The following is a 15,521-nucleotide window of genomic DNA, read 5'->3' as shown; positions in this document are numbered from 1 at the left end:
TAGAGGTGTATAAGATGATCAGAGGACTAGATAGAGTAGACAGTCAGAAACTTTTTCCCCGGGTACAACAGAGTGTTACAAGGGGACATAAATTTAAGGTGAAGGGTGGAAGGTATAGGGGAGATGTCAGGGGTGGGTTCTTTACCCAGAGAGTGGTGGGGGCATGGAATGCGCTGCCCGTGGGAGTGGTAGAGTCGGAATCATTGGCGACCTTTAAGCGGCATTTGGATAGGTACATGGATGGATACTTAATCTAGGTTAGAAGTTCGGCACAACATCGTGGGCCGAAGGGCTTGTTCTGTGCTGTATTGTTCTATGTTCTATGTTCTATGTTCTATGTCAAGAGGCAATGGTTAGATTCCCTATTGTTAGTGCTCATCATTGTCTACTGCTTGTGTGGTTTAAATGTTATTTGTCACTTATCAGCCTAAGCCTAGATTTTATCCAATCTTGCTGCATTTGGACATGGACTGCTTCAGTATCTGAGGAGTCATGAATGGTACTGAATGTCATGACATCATTAGCAAATATCCCCAATTCTTGCCTTATGATATCAGAGTCTTGATGAAGATGGTTGGGTCTAGAACATTACCCGAAGGACTGTTTACAGTGATGCCCTTGGACCGAAAGGACTGACCTCCCATAATTGTAACCATTTTTCTTTGTGCTCAGAATGACTCAAACCACAAGAAAGTTTTGCTCAGATTCCCTATTGCCTCCAGTTTTATTAGGAAACCTTGATCTAAAACATGGTCACATATTTACTTTAAGGACAATCACTCTCGCTTTATCTCTGGAGTTTTGGTCTTTTTTCCATGTTTGGACCAAGGCTGTAATTAAGTTAGGAGTTTAAAAAACTACTACGGTAATTATCAGGGAGGATTTTAATCCACATGTCGATTGGTCGAACCAGCTCGGTCAGGGTAGTTTTGAGCAGGAGGTTGTAGAGTGTATCCATGATGGTTTTCTCGAACAGTATGTAATGGAAGCGATGAGGGAGCAAGCTATCCTAATTCTGGTCCTGTGTAATGAGCAGGAATAATTAATTACCTCATAGTTAGGAATTTTCTTGGAAGGAGGCAATCACAATATGGTTGAATTTAGGACACAAATGGAGAATGTGAAGATAAGATCCAATACCAGAATCCTGTGCTTAAACAAGGGAGACTACAATAGAATGAGGGATGACTTAGCTAAAGTAAAATGGAAACAAAGATTTTATGGTGGGACAGTTGACGAGCAGTAGAGGACTTTCAAAGCAATTTTTCAAAGTGCTCAGCAAAAGTATATTCCAGTGAAAAGGAAGGACTGTAAGAAAAGGGGTCATCTCTCATGGATGTCTAAGGAAATAAGGCAGGCTATTAAATTGAAAGAGAAGGCATTCAAAGTGGCCAAAAACAGCATCAAACTAGAAAACTGGGAAAACTTCAAAAGGTCAACAGAAAGCCACAAAAAGAGCTATAAAGAAACATAAGACAAAACATGAGAAAAAACTAGCATAGAACATAAAGACATAGCAAAAGTTTCTATAAATATACAAAATGAAAATGAGTGGCTAAAGTAAACGTTGGTCCTTTAGAGGATGAGAAGGGGCATAAAGTAATGAGATATGATGGAATGGCCAAGGCATTGAACTGGCATTTTGTATCAGTCTTCACAGTGGAGCACACAAATAACATGCCATGAATAACATGCCAAAGATTCAAAGGTAGGTGAGGACCTGGAAACAATCATTATTATGGAAGAGATAGTGTTGGGCCAGCTATTGGAGCTAAGGAAAGATGATTCTCCTGGCCCTGATGGAATGCATCCCAGGGTGCTAAAAGAGATAGCGGACGAAATAGCAAGTGCACTGGTGGTAATTTTTCAAAAATCACTGGACTCTGGGACAGTCCCAGCAGATTGGAAAACAGCAAATGTGATGCCACTGTTTAAAAAGGGAGGTAAACAAAGATGGGGAATTATAGACTGGTTAGCTTAACCTCTGTAGTGGGGAAGATGCTCGAGTCTATTATCAAGGAAGAAATAGCAGGGCAATAAATAGAATTTGTCCCATTTGGCAGACGCAGCATGGGTTCATGAAGGGCAAGTCATGCTTAACAAATCTTTTGGAATTCATTGAATACATTACAAGCAAGGTGGACAATGGGGACCCAGTGGATGTGGTGTACTTAGATTTCCAAAAGGCTTTTGACAAGTTGCCACACAAGAGGCTGCAGCATAACATTAAGATGCAGGGCATTATGGTAAAGTATTAGCATGGTTGAGGATTGGTTAACTAACAGGAAGCAAAGAGTGGGGATAAATGAGTGCTAGCTGGCACTGACTAGTTGTGTGCCTCAGGGATCGGTGTTGAGACCGCAATTATTTACAATTTATAGAGATGATTTGGAGTTGGGGACCATGTGTAGGGTGTCAAAGTTTGCAGATGACACTAAGATGAGTGGCAGAGCAAAGTGTGCAGAGGTCTATGACTGAAACTTTGCAGAAGGAAATAGATACATTGAGTGACTGGGCAAAAGTCTGGCAGATGGAATACAATGTTAATAAATAAGAAGTTCTCCATTTTGGTAGGAATAAGAGTAAAAAGGATTATTACATGAATGGTAAAAAGTTGCAGCATGCTGCTTTGGAGAGAGAACCTGGGTGTCCTTGTGTGTGAATCACAGAAGGTTGATCTGAAGGTACAATAAATAATTAGGAAGGCAAATGGAATTTTGTCCTTCATTGCTAAAGGTTATGTTGCAGCTGTACAAGGTGCTGGTGAGGCCACACATAGAGGACTCTGTACGGTTTTGGTCTCCTTACTTGAGAATGGGTGTACTGGCGCCGGAGGGGGTGCAGATGAGGTTCACTAAGTTGATTCCGAAGTTGACGGGGTTGCCTTATGAGGAGAGGCTGAATAGACTGGGATTATATTCGTTGGAATTTAGAAGAATGAGAGGTGGATCTTATAGAAACATATAAAATGATGAAGGGAATCGATAAGATAGATGTAGAGAGGATGTTTCCACTGGCGGGTGAAGCTCGGACAAGAGGGCATAGCCTCAACATTAGAGGAAGCAGGTTTAGGACTGAGTTGAGAAGGAACTTCTTCACCCAGAAAGTTGTTAATCTATATAATTGATGCTACTTCAGTAAATATTTTAAAGTTAAGGTACTTTCTTTTGAACAATGAAGGAATTAAGGGTTACAGTGAGAGGGGGGTAAGTGGATCTGAGTCCACAAAAAGATCAGCCATGATCTTATTGAATGACAGAGCAGGCTCGAAGGGCCAGAGGGCCTACTCCTGCTCCTAGTTCTTATATTCTTGAGTGGCTCTGGCTGAGCCTAAACTGAGTGTCAGTGAGCAGGTAATTTCTTTACACTTCCATTTGGTAACAGTGTTAATGGCCCCTTTCATCATTTTGTTGATGACCGAGAGTACACTGATAGGGCAATAATTAGAATCTCTGCAGTACGGAAGTAGGCCATTTGACCCAACAAGTTCACCCCCCCCCCAAAGAGTATCCTACCCACACCACTCCCCTACATTTACCCCTGACTAATGCACCTAACCTATGCATCCCTGAACACTATGGGCAATTTAGCATGGTCAACTCACGTAACCTGCACATCTTTGTTAAAAATCACACAACACCAGGTTACAGTCCAACAGGTTTAATTGGAAGCACACTAGCTTTCGGAACGACGCTCCTTCATCAGGTGATTGTGGAGGGCTCGATCGTAACACAGAATTTATAGCAAAAAATTGCAGTGTGATGTAACTGAAATTATACATTGAAGAATTGATTGTCTGGAAGTACACTAGCTTTCGGAGCGAACGATCGAGCCCTCCACAATCACCTGATGAAGGAGCGTCGCTCCGAAAGCTAGTGTGCTTCCAATTAAACCTGTTGGACTATAACCTGGTGTTGTGTGATTTTTAACTTTGTACACCCCAGTCCAACACCGGCATCTCTGAATCATGCACATCTTTGGATTGTGGAAGAAAACCCACCCAGATACAGGGAGAATGTGCAAGTGCCACAATGATAGTCGCCCAAGGCGGGAATTGAATCCGGATCCCTGGTGCTATGAGGCAGCAGTGCTAATCACTGAGCCACCGTGCCACCCTAGATTGCATTTGCCTTGCTTTTTATGGACAGAGCATTCCTGGACAGCTTTCCACATTGTCAAGTAGACCTCAAGATGATAGTATGCTAATGGATTCCTAATTCAGAGTCACAAGCTAAAATTCCAGGTTCAAAGAATTGTGAGAATCCTACCATGGCAATTGATGAAATTTTAATTCAATAAAATCTGGAATTACAGCTAGATTAATAATAACTATTGCCAATTGTTGTAAAAACCCATCAGATTCACAAAAGTCCTTTAGGGAACAAAATCAGCTGTCCTTGTTTTGTTTGACCTATGTGTGACTCCAGACTCAGAGCAATGTGGTTGACTCTTAACTGTCCTCTGAAAGAACCGAGCAGGCTTCTTAGTTCAAGCTTCTCAACATCATCGTGAAATCTGCTCCAACCTTTCTCAGTGTTAGCTCTTCCATGCAATTTAATGTTGTTCTCTTACTTAAAGTTGTGTTTTTCATTGCAAAGTCTAAAAGATTAATATAAATTGTGAATAACAATGATCATGCACTGATTCCTGTAGGTTTTCATTCATTATCTTTTGCCACTCAGAACAACCAGCTTTGACCTCTGCTGTCTGCTTTCTGTTTTGCAGCCAGCTAGATATCTATTCTGATGCTTATTCTCCAATTTTGACTGACCTTATTCACTAGTCTATTCTATGGCACCTATTGAAGGCTTTTTGGAAATCATAATAAATTGCATCTATCCATGTCTATTCTCTCTATGACCTCATTATAGAGCACAGAAGGAGGCTTGTGCTGGTTCTTAGAAATGGTGATCCAATTAATGCCACTCCCTGCTTTTATCCCCACAGGCTTGCACTTTTCTCCCTGTTGAATTTAAATGTATGTCACTTCTAAAATCAGCTACTGCATCTGCAACTACCATTCTTTCAGGCAAAGCAACCAAAATCATAACTAATTGCATAAATTAAAAGCTGCAACTCCTGCTGTCTCTTGGAATGACATCAGAAATAGTTGCGTATACACACTCAACCAACATTGGAGCAGCAGTTTGGATCTATTAAAGGCAATGGCAGTCTCGTACTGCAAAGTAAGCAATTCCTAGCGGAATTTGAATGTCAAAATTCTTTCTCGTCTGTGTGTTGCCAGTAATGGGATCACACTATCACATTTCATTGTAGCTCACAGGAAATCATAATTTGCTGGCAACATTTTATTCCAGATCCGAATCGATGATGGAACTGCAATCTCAATGAGATTTTGCAAATGCTCCCTCCTTAGGCTAGTTACAGTGCATTAAGGCTTTGTGCAGGGAGTTCCTACATAGCCCAAATAGCTCAACTGGAACATAATGGGACCTTAATTGCAGGGTGCTTCATTTTGAGTCTCATTTGGTATTTTTTTATATAAAGTATTTTAGTCATGATTTTTCAACAAGAGGTATTCTTGAATCAAGTATTACAGTCAGTTCTCTGCATTGGAAATTGAAAATCTCATTAATTGCAATTTTCTGATTATTTCTCTTCATCAGCTGCATGTTTTACAGAGGATACAGTTGATAAATGATAGTTGGACCAGGTACAGGAACCTACAATTGGTAAGGACTATATAGACCTAAAAATTGCAATTTGAAATTTATTGTTAGTCATTGTCAAGGTAACTTGTTTAATGCTGTCAGCTTTGACACTGAGATTGCATCTGAGCATGTGCAATATGCGTTTGTTCTAGAGTGACACAAGAAAATACAATTTAGCTTATATTCTCTTAAACCTGCCCTCTGGTAACTGACTGTTGCTAGTTGGAACAGCTTTTCCCAATTAATTTTATCAAAACTTTTCAAATTATTTGATCTTTGCTATTAAATATCTCCTTAGCCATCGCTGTTCTATGAATAATATTTCCAGCTTCTCAAATCATTACATATAATTGAATTTGAATTTTCTCACCCCAGGCACCATTTGATCAATAATACCCTGCTTTTTTTTCAATATATTCATGGGAAATAGGCATTATTGGTTAGGCCAGCAACTATTTCCCATGGCTAATTGCCCATAAGAAGGTAGTGGTGAACTGCCTTTATGAACCATTGTGCTGTATGTGGTTCATGTACACTCACAGAGATTTTTTCTAGTGACACCGATGGCATTACAATTCTAAATCAGGATAGTGTGTGACTTGGAGGAGAACTTGCAGGTTCCCGTGTGTCACCTGCTGTTGTCCTCATGGCTGATAGAGGGAGTAGGTTTTAGAAAGAGATGTCAGAGCTGCTGAGTTGCTGCAGTGCATCTTCTGAATGATATGCACTGCTGCCACTGGGTGTTCTTGGTGAAGGGAATGATTGTTGTTAGTGGTGAATGTGGTGCCAGTCAAACAGACTGTTTTATCCTGGATGGTGTCAAGCTTCCTAAGCATCCTTAGATCTGCACTTATCCAGACAAGTGGAGGCTAATTCATCATAGTCTTGACTTTGGCCTCGCAGATAGTGGATAGGCTTAGGTGAGTTACTTGCCACAGAATTCCTAGCCTCTGACCTCCTCTTGTAGCCACAGTAATTAGGACATCTTTGTGGTAAGACATTACTGGGCAATTTTCAACATTGTCAGGCAGATCCCAGCATTGTAACTGTCCTAGAACATCTTGGCTAGGTTTGCCGCCAGTTCTGGAGCAGATATCTTCGGTACTCCTACCAGAATGTTATCTGGGCCCACAGCCTTTGCAATCTCCTATGCATCAACCATTTATTGATATAAAAAGGGGTGAGCTGCTGCACCTTGTTCAAGGCCTTGACATTTTTCCCATGATGCCCAGAATTTAAAGCAGAACTCCCGTTGGAATATTTTGGAAAGGATCTGCAGTGATTTCCTTCCTTTTGTCATCTCTCACTCTATTTATAAAATAAATGCTTTGTATTTTTTTTTCCATTTTATGAGTTTGTCATACCAGATTTAGAGTCCACAGTGCATAAACCACAGATGTTCTTGCATTTAACATTTTACAAATTACTTTATGTTGCCATTCCTCATGTTTCCCTACCAAAATGGATCATTGCACACTCTTCTGTGTAAGTTGTATATATATATATGGTAAGTGTATATCCAGTACACCAGCCTGTGTCCTCATCAGACCATAACTGTTCTCCTCACTGTTTACTTTATATCAAACATTTGTGATATTTACAAATTTTGAAATTGTGCCTCCTGTTCTCATTGTCCAGGTCACTAATATAGCAGAAGCTTCTCTTGCAGGAAGTTGTGTGATGCAGTGTGATACTTAGACAGAAGCTTTGGACTCAAGTCCTATTCTGGAATTGATATTCAATGGAGGAATTTGCATATTGTAGCCAAATATATTGTACATAAATTTGTAACATCCGTCAGTGACAAGGGGTGAAAGTGTGAGGGATTCCTGGTAAACCATCTAATGGAAAGAAATAGATGTCTTTTTAAAAGTGATTTGATTGTGTATGGGTTTACATCATTGTCCATGAGGAGTAGGTGATGGCCTTGCGGTATTATCGTTAGACTATTAATCCAGAGATGCAGGTAATATTCTGAGGACCTCGATCAAATCGGACAACAGCAGATGGTAGAATTTGAATTCAATTTTTAAAAAAATTCTGGAATTTTGATTGTCATGACTGTTGATTGTCATGAAAAACACCCAAATGGTTCATTAAAGGGAATTCAGATCCACAGCTGTGTGGTCAAACATGAGCTGTCCTCTGAGTGACTGGGGAGGGCAATAACTGCTAGTTTAACCAGTAACACCCACAGCCTGTGAATGGAAGCGAATTGAACATAGTAGCTTACTAGGCCATTTCAGAGGATACTTCAGAGTCAACATTTAGGCTAGATCAAGTAAGGATGGTAGATTTACTTATGTAAAGGAGATCATTGAATCATAATTTTGTTTATTACACTTGATAATAGTTTAATGCTGATCTTAGAATTCAATCAGTTACTATTACTACACCACAATTTCCTCTTTTATCATCAAGATTCACAGCTCCAGCTCACAACCTAATATTAAAATGCCTGTAGCCACAGAAACTCAGTCTCCTTTGGTGGAGGTGGGAGCAGGATAGCTCAGTTGGCTGGATGGCAGGTGTCAGGTCAGTGCCAACAGCACAGAGTTTGACCCCCCCCACCCCACCCACCGCACCCACACCCACCCCACCCCACCCCTTCTGCGTGATATGGAGATGGGACCCACCTCCTCGCCCTACTTGTAATGGAGGTCATGGCATTGTCAATTCATTGACACTAGCAATTGACGTCTGTGGTAGGATTTTCACCAGTGCATAGCCATTTTGAAGAACCTACACCTGGATTCTCAAGCACCCTGAGAGATCTGCACTGTGCTCCTGGTTCCTGGACAGAGAACACAACTGGAAAGATGCCACCGTGACTTGTGCTGAACAGATGAAAAAATATGGGTTGCATTTTCCTGCTTTCAGTTGAAATGTTTTGTCCAGTGAGCTTAACGATGCCCGGATCACAATGGCTTGGATTGATTTTTCTCACGCAGTCTTCAGTTCATCATCTCATTAATTCTCAAACTGGGCTCAACTTGTGGAATTGCACAATTGAATAGGCAGGGTTTCTCACTACTGCCTGGACCTGCCAGCATTCGCGCTGATGGTGCCATATTTAAAGCTCAGCTGTACGTACTTCAGATGCTGCAAACCAGGAACTGAAGTTGCATCAGGGTGAGAGATGAGAAGCCTGTTCACACATGCCAAGGATGAAAGAACTTGCAATCATCAAGCAGTGCTCTCCTCCCACCTACAACCGGTTGCAAATAGCCTCAGATATCAGGGATCCTTGAGGACTCCATTCAGGACTCTGGCCGTGCTGATGTCCATGTGAGATCGGTGAGCAAGGTCCAAAAGATAATACAGGTTTATTAAAACATCCCCTGAGCCCTCACATCTATCCCAATGAAGCCTTGTGTTATACCCTCAAACAACCTAGCATAGAGTCTCCCCAAGTAGGTCACTGTCACATCTGCATAAGGAACTGTGTGTTTGTGACATTATCCATTTGCAAAACTAAAGTTTTATTACTACGCCGAGAGTAGAATTCTGCCAATAAATATTAACTCCACCCCCTCCCACGGAAAAGTCTCCTTTCACATCGCAGCCCATGACCTTACACACTGACTTCTTGATGTGAAAATCTGGTAGCTGCAATACGTTATCTTCCAGTGCTAGCTTCGGAATGTATTGTGATATGAAACTTCAGGTTTTACTTTAAAGTCCCTTGTTTTCATGGCAATGGCTTTTCTAACACAACAAGGAGGTAATTAGTGTCCATAATGCAATGATCATGATTAAGACCATAATTTTCAATGTGTTTTCTTGGACAATGAATGATCTGTTGATGAAGTGCAGTTTGAAGACAGATGATTAACTTTACTGGGGGCGTGAATACTGCAGCTGCAGCAAGAGAAAAAAGTATCTTATTCTACTCACCTTGCATGTAGTGTCAGCCATTTTGTGTAGTTATTACACAGTTGACTTTTGATCCGATATAACAAGGTTCCAACTTCGTGTTCTGAATGATCTTCAGGATCCATCTGTGACCTGACTGCTTCCCCCATCCTTAATGTGTTTTTGTTTCTGTCTCTGTGGCACCTATGACCTTTCGGACTCTCCCTGTTTATATTGAGCTCCTTTAGAACTGACATTAACTGCTCACTTTACTCCCAGATCTCTGAAAACTACAATGCTTTTCATGGCCCTACGGCCTCCCCATCAGCCCTGCCTGAAAATGGCTCAATTCTGCCACCAGCCCTCTGAACTGATGTTTCCACAGCACCTTCCACCCTCTGAACTGATGTTTCCACAACACCTTCCCTGAAGTACCTGTCATCCCTTTGGATGCTTTTGCCCCACAACAATTTACCGTGGCCCAGTACCCGGACTACATTGTCCCAGATCCCTAGGCTCTGGCAGGAACCAGCACCTGCCTGATCACAGCCAGTCCCTTGACTAGAATGGGAGCACCTTGTTCAACAGTGGCAGCAGCGTCTGACTGACCATAGTGTCCTCTCATCCCATTGCCGGCTGCTCCCTTTGACTTTCACACATGCAATTTGCTTGCAGCAGTGAGTTTGCTATGTAAACTGCTGACACAACCTGGAGGTGTGGCATTGATGTAGCACAATGGTCCACAGTGATGTGTCCACCCCTTTCACTGTATAGTATTCCCTATTGCAACAGGCTTCCCTCAGCAAAAGAGGTTGGCAGCATGTAACTGAAGTAAAAACAATGACTGCAGATGCTGGAAACCAGATTCTGGATTAGTGGTGCTGGAAAAGCACAGTAGTTCAGACAGCACTGCTCTTCAGATGCTGTCTGAACTGCTGTGCTTTTCCAGCACCACTAATCCAGAAGCATGTAACTGAACCCTGAACAGCCAAAGAACTACAAGGCAATGTGACACACACAGAGGCTGGCAGTTTGTAAGTCAGTGCTGAAAGTCAATGATTGTTGCTAAGAAAGCAATGTGAAGTAGGCAGCTGCCAACAGCCTCCAGGTAAAGGCATAGTGAGTGGTAAGAACACAAACTAAGAGTCTGTGCAAATGCATGAGATGTGCTTGTGCCTACATGCAAACTGTGGAGGAGCCGGTGTTGGACTGGTGTGGACAAAATTAAAAATCACACGTCAGGATGAAGGAACAGTGCTCCGAAAGATAGTGCTTCCAAATAAACCTGTTGGACTATAACCTGGTGTTGTGTGATTTTTAACTAACTACGTGCAAAGTGACCTGGAACAAGTATGAAAGTTGTAGGTTTCCAGGGGTCCAAAGTAAATTGTTGAAGGGCTGAAGTGGTTTACATGTCAGTCCAAGCGCAGGCATGGTGATATCCTGAGGGTGGTGAGTTGCTGATGCCAACTTGCATGGTTTAAGAGTCAAGGAGGGTGGTGACAATGAGGGGTGCAGGAATGCTGTTGTGAAGACACTGTTGGAAGATGGTCAGATTAATCAATCAGTGAGGTGAAGTTGTCAGGTACACACTCGGAGTTAAAACTAAGGAAATTGTGCCACCTAGTTTCTAAGAGAAGGAGAGGAGAATAGTATGTTGCATGTAAATAAGGTGGTTTGAGATATCAGTGAGGTATAAGTGCATGGTAATAAGATGGCTTCACTCAATGGTGAGATTCTGAAGTCACCATTTAAGTCTCAACAGGAAAATCAATAACCATTTTCTCAAATCAAATTTCTGTTTTTATCATTCTCACTGTTAGCTTTCCTAACTTCCTCACCATTGCGCACACCCTGTGTAACAATTTAAGAATTTGTATTAATTTGTAATTACAATTTTATATCTCCCTCTTCCACTATAACTTTTGACATGGGTTTACTGTTATGATCCCAGCTGAAGGCACTAGGGGTCAAAACCCAGAAAAACATCTGGCTTGATAGTTCATATTTCTAAGTTTTTACTTATTGTGATTGTCAGTCATTGAAACATAGTCACACAAGAGTTTTTTTTAACAACAGAACAGAGGTTTATTACACAAAAAAGGAATAAATAAAAATAATGTTGTCTATATATAGAACACAGTTAGGAAGGTCTTAAAACACACAGTAAAAGAATGTTTCAACTTACTTCCTGACACTGTCTGTTGTAGAGACTTAAATCCAATGAAAAGACATCCCATCTCTCAGTTCCTGTACCTATTAGGTTTCTGCTAACCTGAACTCATTATCAATACTACTTGATTTTTATTCTACAAATAATTTTGAATGGAAATTAATTACGTGAGATTTACAATTCCCTTCAAAAAGATCTGAAGATGTCTACGTGCTGACTGCACTGATTGAACAAGATGGAGACATTATGTGAATTCTAGGCAATGTTCTTTTGTTTGCTCAATGCATCTTTGCTGTGTGAAGTATTAATCATTTATTTAAACCTGCAGTTTTGTTAGATACTTGCCATGGTGACATCTAGTGACAGAAATAGATACTACAAGAATGTATCCCTTAATAAAAGATAGGTGTGAATTGAATGTGCTGTCACATTTTAACATAAAATATAGCATTCCATAGTAGCTTCAGTTTGTTATTAGCAGCTCTGATAACACATTTAATTTGTTGAATCTGTTTCCATTGACAAACAATACTTATTTTGATTACATTTCTCAGATTGGAGCTTTAGAAATGATAACCAATTCTTGATAATAATATTGGAGAATGACGAATTCAGCACCTTGAATTGGAGGGTCCTGTGTCAGATTTACACACATCAGGGTTTACTGCAGTGACAAGAATTTTCAGCTTGATGTCAAACTCAGGGTAATTTTGGGGCTATTACATAACTCAATTGGTTAATATAATTGAATTATTTTGGGGAAAAATAATTGCTGCAATTATATTAAATACACGTCTGCAATTTAATCTGACATTTAAGAGTATCGTAGGGAAGCCTTGATTCATTGTTCTAGTTAGCAGCAATGATCTCTATTGGATCTGTACCTACATTATTTTATGGTGACTATTGAATTTGCTCAATCATTCATATGCAATATGAAGATCCTTTTGTGCTTTTCCAGTATATCTGATTTCCATGTACATCAACACATCTGTTTTCACTGGTACTGACTGTCTGCGTCAACAAACAGCTTACTCCATTTACACTAAACATACAAGATAAAAGTCTTTGTCAGTGCTGAGCATTTTCTTTGAGGTGTTACATTTTAACTGGCATACACACATAAACATTTGCTGTCTCCCCACGTCATTAAGCAGATTCAAAAGAAGGCAATATCAATCCAAAGAACTGAATAACGTGGAAAACATTTTGAATATGTTTTCTGCCTTTTATTTTCCATCACACACACAATGGTGACATTTTTTTGTCATGAAAATACTAAAAATATACACAACAGTCAGCTTGTATAACAGTCAGCCCTATCCAAATATCAATTCAAAATATTATAAAAAGATGTAACTTGTTAAAATTAACATTTGAGTAAAAGAGAATGTCTCAGAGAATTTAAGGGGTAAAAGTAGACCTGGTATAGAAATGTGGGTGTGAATAATTAAGCGAAGAGGCTGAAGGTAATGTTAAAGAGAACCAATTTTGAGAATGCTTTTGAAGGTGACAAGTGGTATTAGTAAGCAGGAGTTTTCCAAGGTCAATGGCTGAAAATTACCTCCAAAGATGGAAAAGAGTGAGTCTTTAAAATTCATTCTTTTGTGGGATATTGGCAAAATGGCAAGGCTATCATTTGTTGCCCATCTCTATTTGCTCTAAAACTGAGTGGTTGCTTAGCCATTACCATAGGTCTGGAGTCACAGGTAGGCCAGACCAGTAAAAATGGCAGATTTCTTTCCCTGAGGAGTGCTAGTGAATTAGTTGGACTTGAATGATAATCAATGACAGAGTCATTGTCACCATCAATAAAGCTAGCTTTCAATTGCAATATTAATAAAATAAATATTCCACTGGTTGCTGGAGTGAGATTTGAACCTCACTCCCAAACTCCTGTCTGATTATTAGTCCAGTGATATGCATCATGCCACCATTTCTTGTAATGATGTAACAAATGTAATGTGATTTGTGTCCCAGCATAGCCCTGTTCCTTCGGTAAAATAATGTATACTAGGTTTGAGTCGGGATCGTCAATTCAAGATCAGGCAAGCTAAGGCTGCTCATTTTAATTAAGCCTGAATAGACAACTGAAATGATTGATGACATTGTGGTCAGAGGAACATAGATGTGAAGGCAAATCCATAAGCTTTGACTTTTCTCATATACTGAGCTGACTGAAATTTCAATTCATCCAGGACCTTCTGTGAGGCAAGCAAGCACAAAAATCAAAAGAGGAGGAGGGGACACTGGGTGTCATCCATGTACTTCATGCAACCTGGCAGGTATACTGAGGAGTAACATATAAATGACCAAAAGGAGGAGACCACTTGTGATCCTAAAGGCACAGAAGTAATTGAGATGTAATGATTGATTGCATTAGGACAGAAGAATATTGTTTTAAAAAATTCATTGCCACACTGTCTGGAATATTAATGAAGGGCAGTGGAAGAGAATGGAGTGGTCAACATTGTCAAAGGTTGCAGAGAGCTGAGCAGAGACTGCACAGCCACAGTCACCGAATTCATGGCCAAGTTGACCTCATGTATGAAGAAGGGAAGAAGTAAATGTGAAGGTCTTGAACCTGGAGTGTATGCATGGCCCCATGACCATAATAGGTTTCTATCATTGGAGCTGCAATTAGAGCAATTGTAGGACAGAATTGAAGAGTTATTGATGGCTTTCCTGAAGAAATAGATGATGATTATGGATTTGACAAATCACAGTAAAAGGCTGATGATACTTAAATGATAAAGGATCAAGAAGGAAAGTTGCAACATTTTCAGCTGGTCAGAGAGAATGGGGAAAACAATACAAAGCATACTATGGAAATTCTACTTTATGAGGATTCAGGTTGCATGGGAGGGGTTAGAGACAGCTTATGGTGGTAGAGTCCGGAGTTGCCCTTGTTGTCAGAAATATCTTGGAAAGATCCAGCCAAGGAAAGGAGACAATGTAGAGTTGATCAAATAAATCCTGGAGACAGGCTAGTGGTGCAAATATACATATTCACTTCTATGGCTGGGTAATAGATTCACCACAGATAGATGCATTCCCAGAGAAATTGTTAGAGCTTTTCTAGAATCTAGTGAACGTTCACAGTTATGCCATATCAGTAATGCAGTAGATTGGTTTTGATTTCAATATCCAAAGATGTGCTGGAGCAGAGGGATGTTTGTGATATTTTCTTTCATAGGAAATAAGAGATAATGGGGACTGCTGTATTGGTGGAATTTGATACCATCTTCCTCCCTCTCTGGGAGAAGGTTGTAGGGAATTAGGTGCTATATAGTGGTCTGGTAAGGTTCAGGATGGAGAACTCATCACCTTCTTTATTCCCCATAATTAGGGATGGAAAGGTCAAAGGTCAGCCTTCCTGCCCAGAGACCAAGTGAAGTCCTCAAGTTATCACTTCATAGCTTAGACAGTTGAACTCAAATAGTCACTGTCAGGCAAACCTGAGGCTTGGTGAGAGTGTTCCCTCTGGCAGCAAGGCTTTTTACACATACACACCCCTTTCACACAATGTACGAGGGCCCAGTGATCCTGCTCTGCAGATCAGCAGCCTCAGGTTCTGGTGAAGACTCACTATCTGAAGTCTCCAGAGGTGCTGGCAGTGGCTGTTGCTCCTTGTGTTACTAGATGGGAGGGATGGCAGATTTTGCAGGAGGCACATCCTGCCCACAGTGGCCAGGACCTTAGCATCAGCCTTTGGACTGCCTGATTCCAATTTGATTCCCAGAAATGGCCATGGAGGGATCCCTCCTATATTCCAGCTGGTGGATGAGCAACGCCCTCCTAAATCCCCCACGCCCCCCCCC

The 15,521-nt window shown here is 40.7% G+C and overlaps 1 protein-coding gene across 2 annotated transcripts in view; it reads left to right on the top strand.

Annotated features, from left to right (window-relative positions):
- Positions 1-15,521, top strand: part of prkd1 (protein kinase D1) — a 329,105-nt gene that overhangs the window by 179,287 nt on the left and 134,297 nt on the right. Inside the window, exon 2 of one of the 2 annotated variants that reach the window (XM_043698045.1) lies at positions 5,628-5,693. The exons of the other annotated variant lie outside the window; for it this stretch is intronic. The gene's annotated coding sequence lies outside the window, so the exon portion shown is untranslated. The remainder of the gene's footprint in view (positions 1-5,627; positions 5,694-15,521) is intronic. 2 annotated transcript variants of the gene reach the window in all.

Source organism: Chiloscyllium plagiosum, chromosome 10 (genome assembly GCF_004010195.1).
Source record: "Chiloscyllium plagiosum isolate BGI_BamShark_2017 chromosome 10, ASM401019v2, whole genome shotgun sequence".
Lineage (NCBI taxonomy): Eukaryota > Metazoa > Chordata > Chondrichthyes > Orectolobiformes > Hemiscylliidae > Chiloscyllium > Chiloscyllium plagiosum.
The sequence above is the reverse complement of the archived record's forward strand: the minus strand, read 5'-3'. Positions and strand labels throughout refer to the sequence as shown.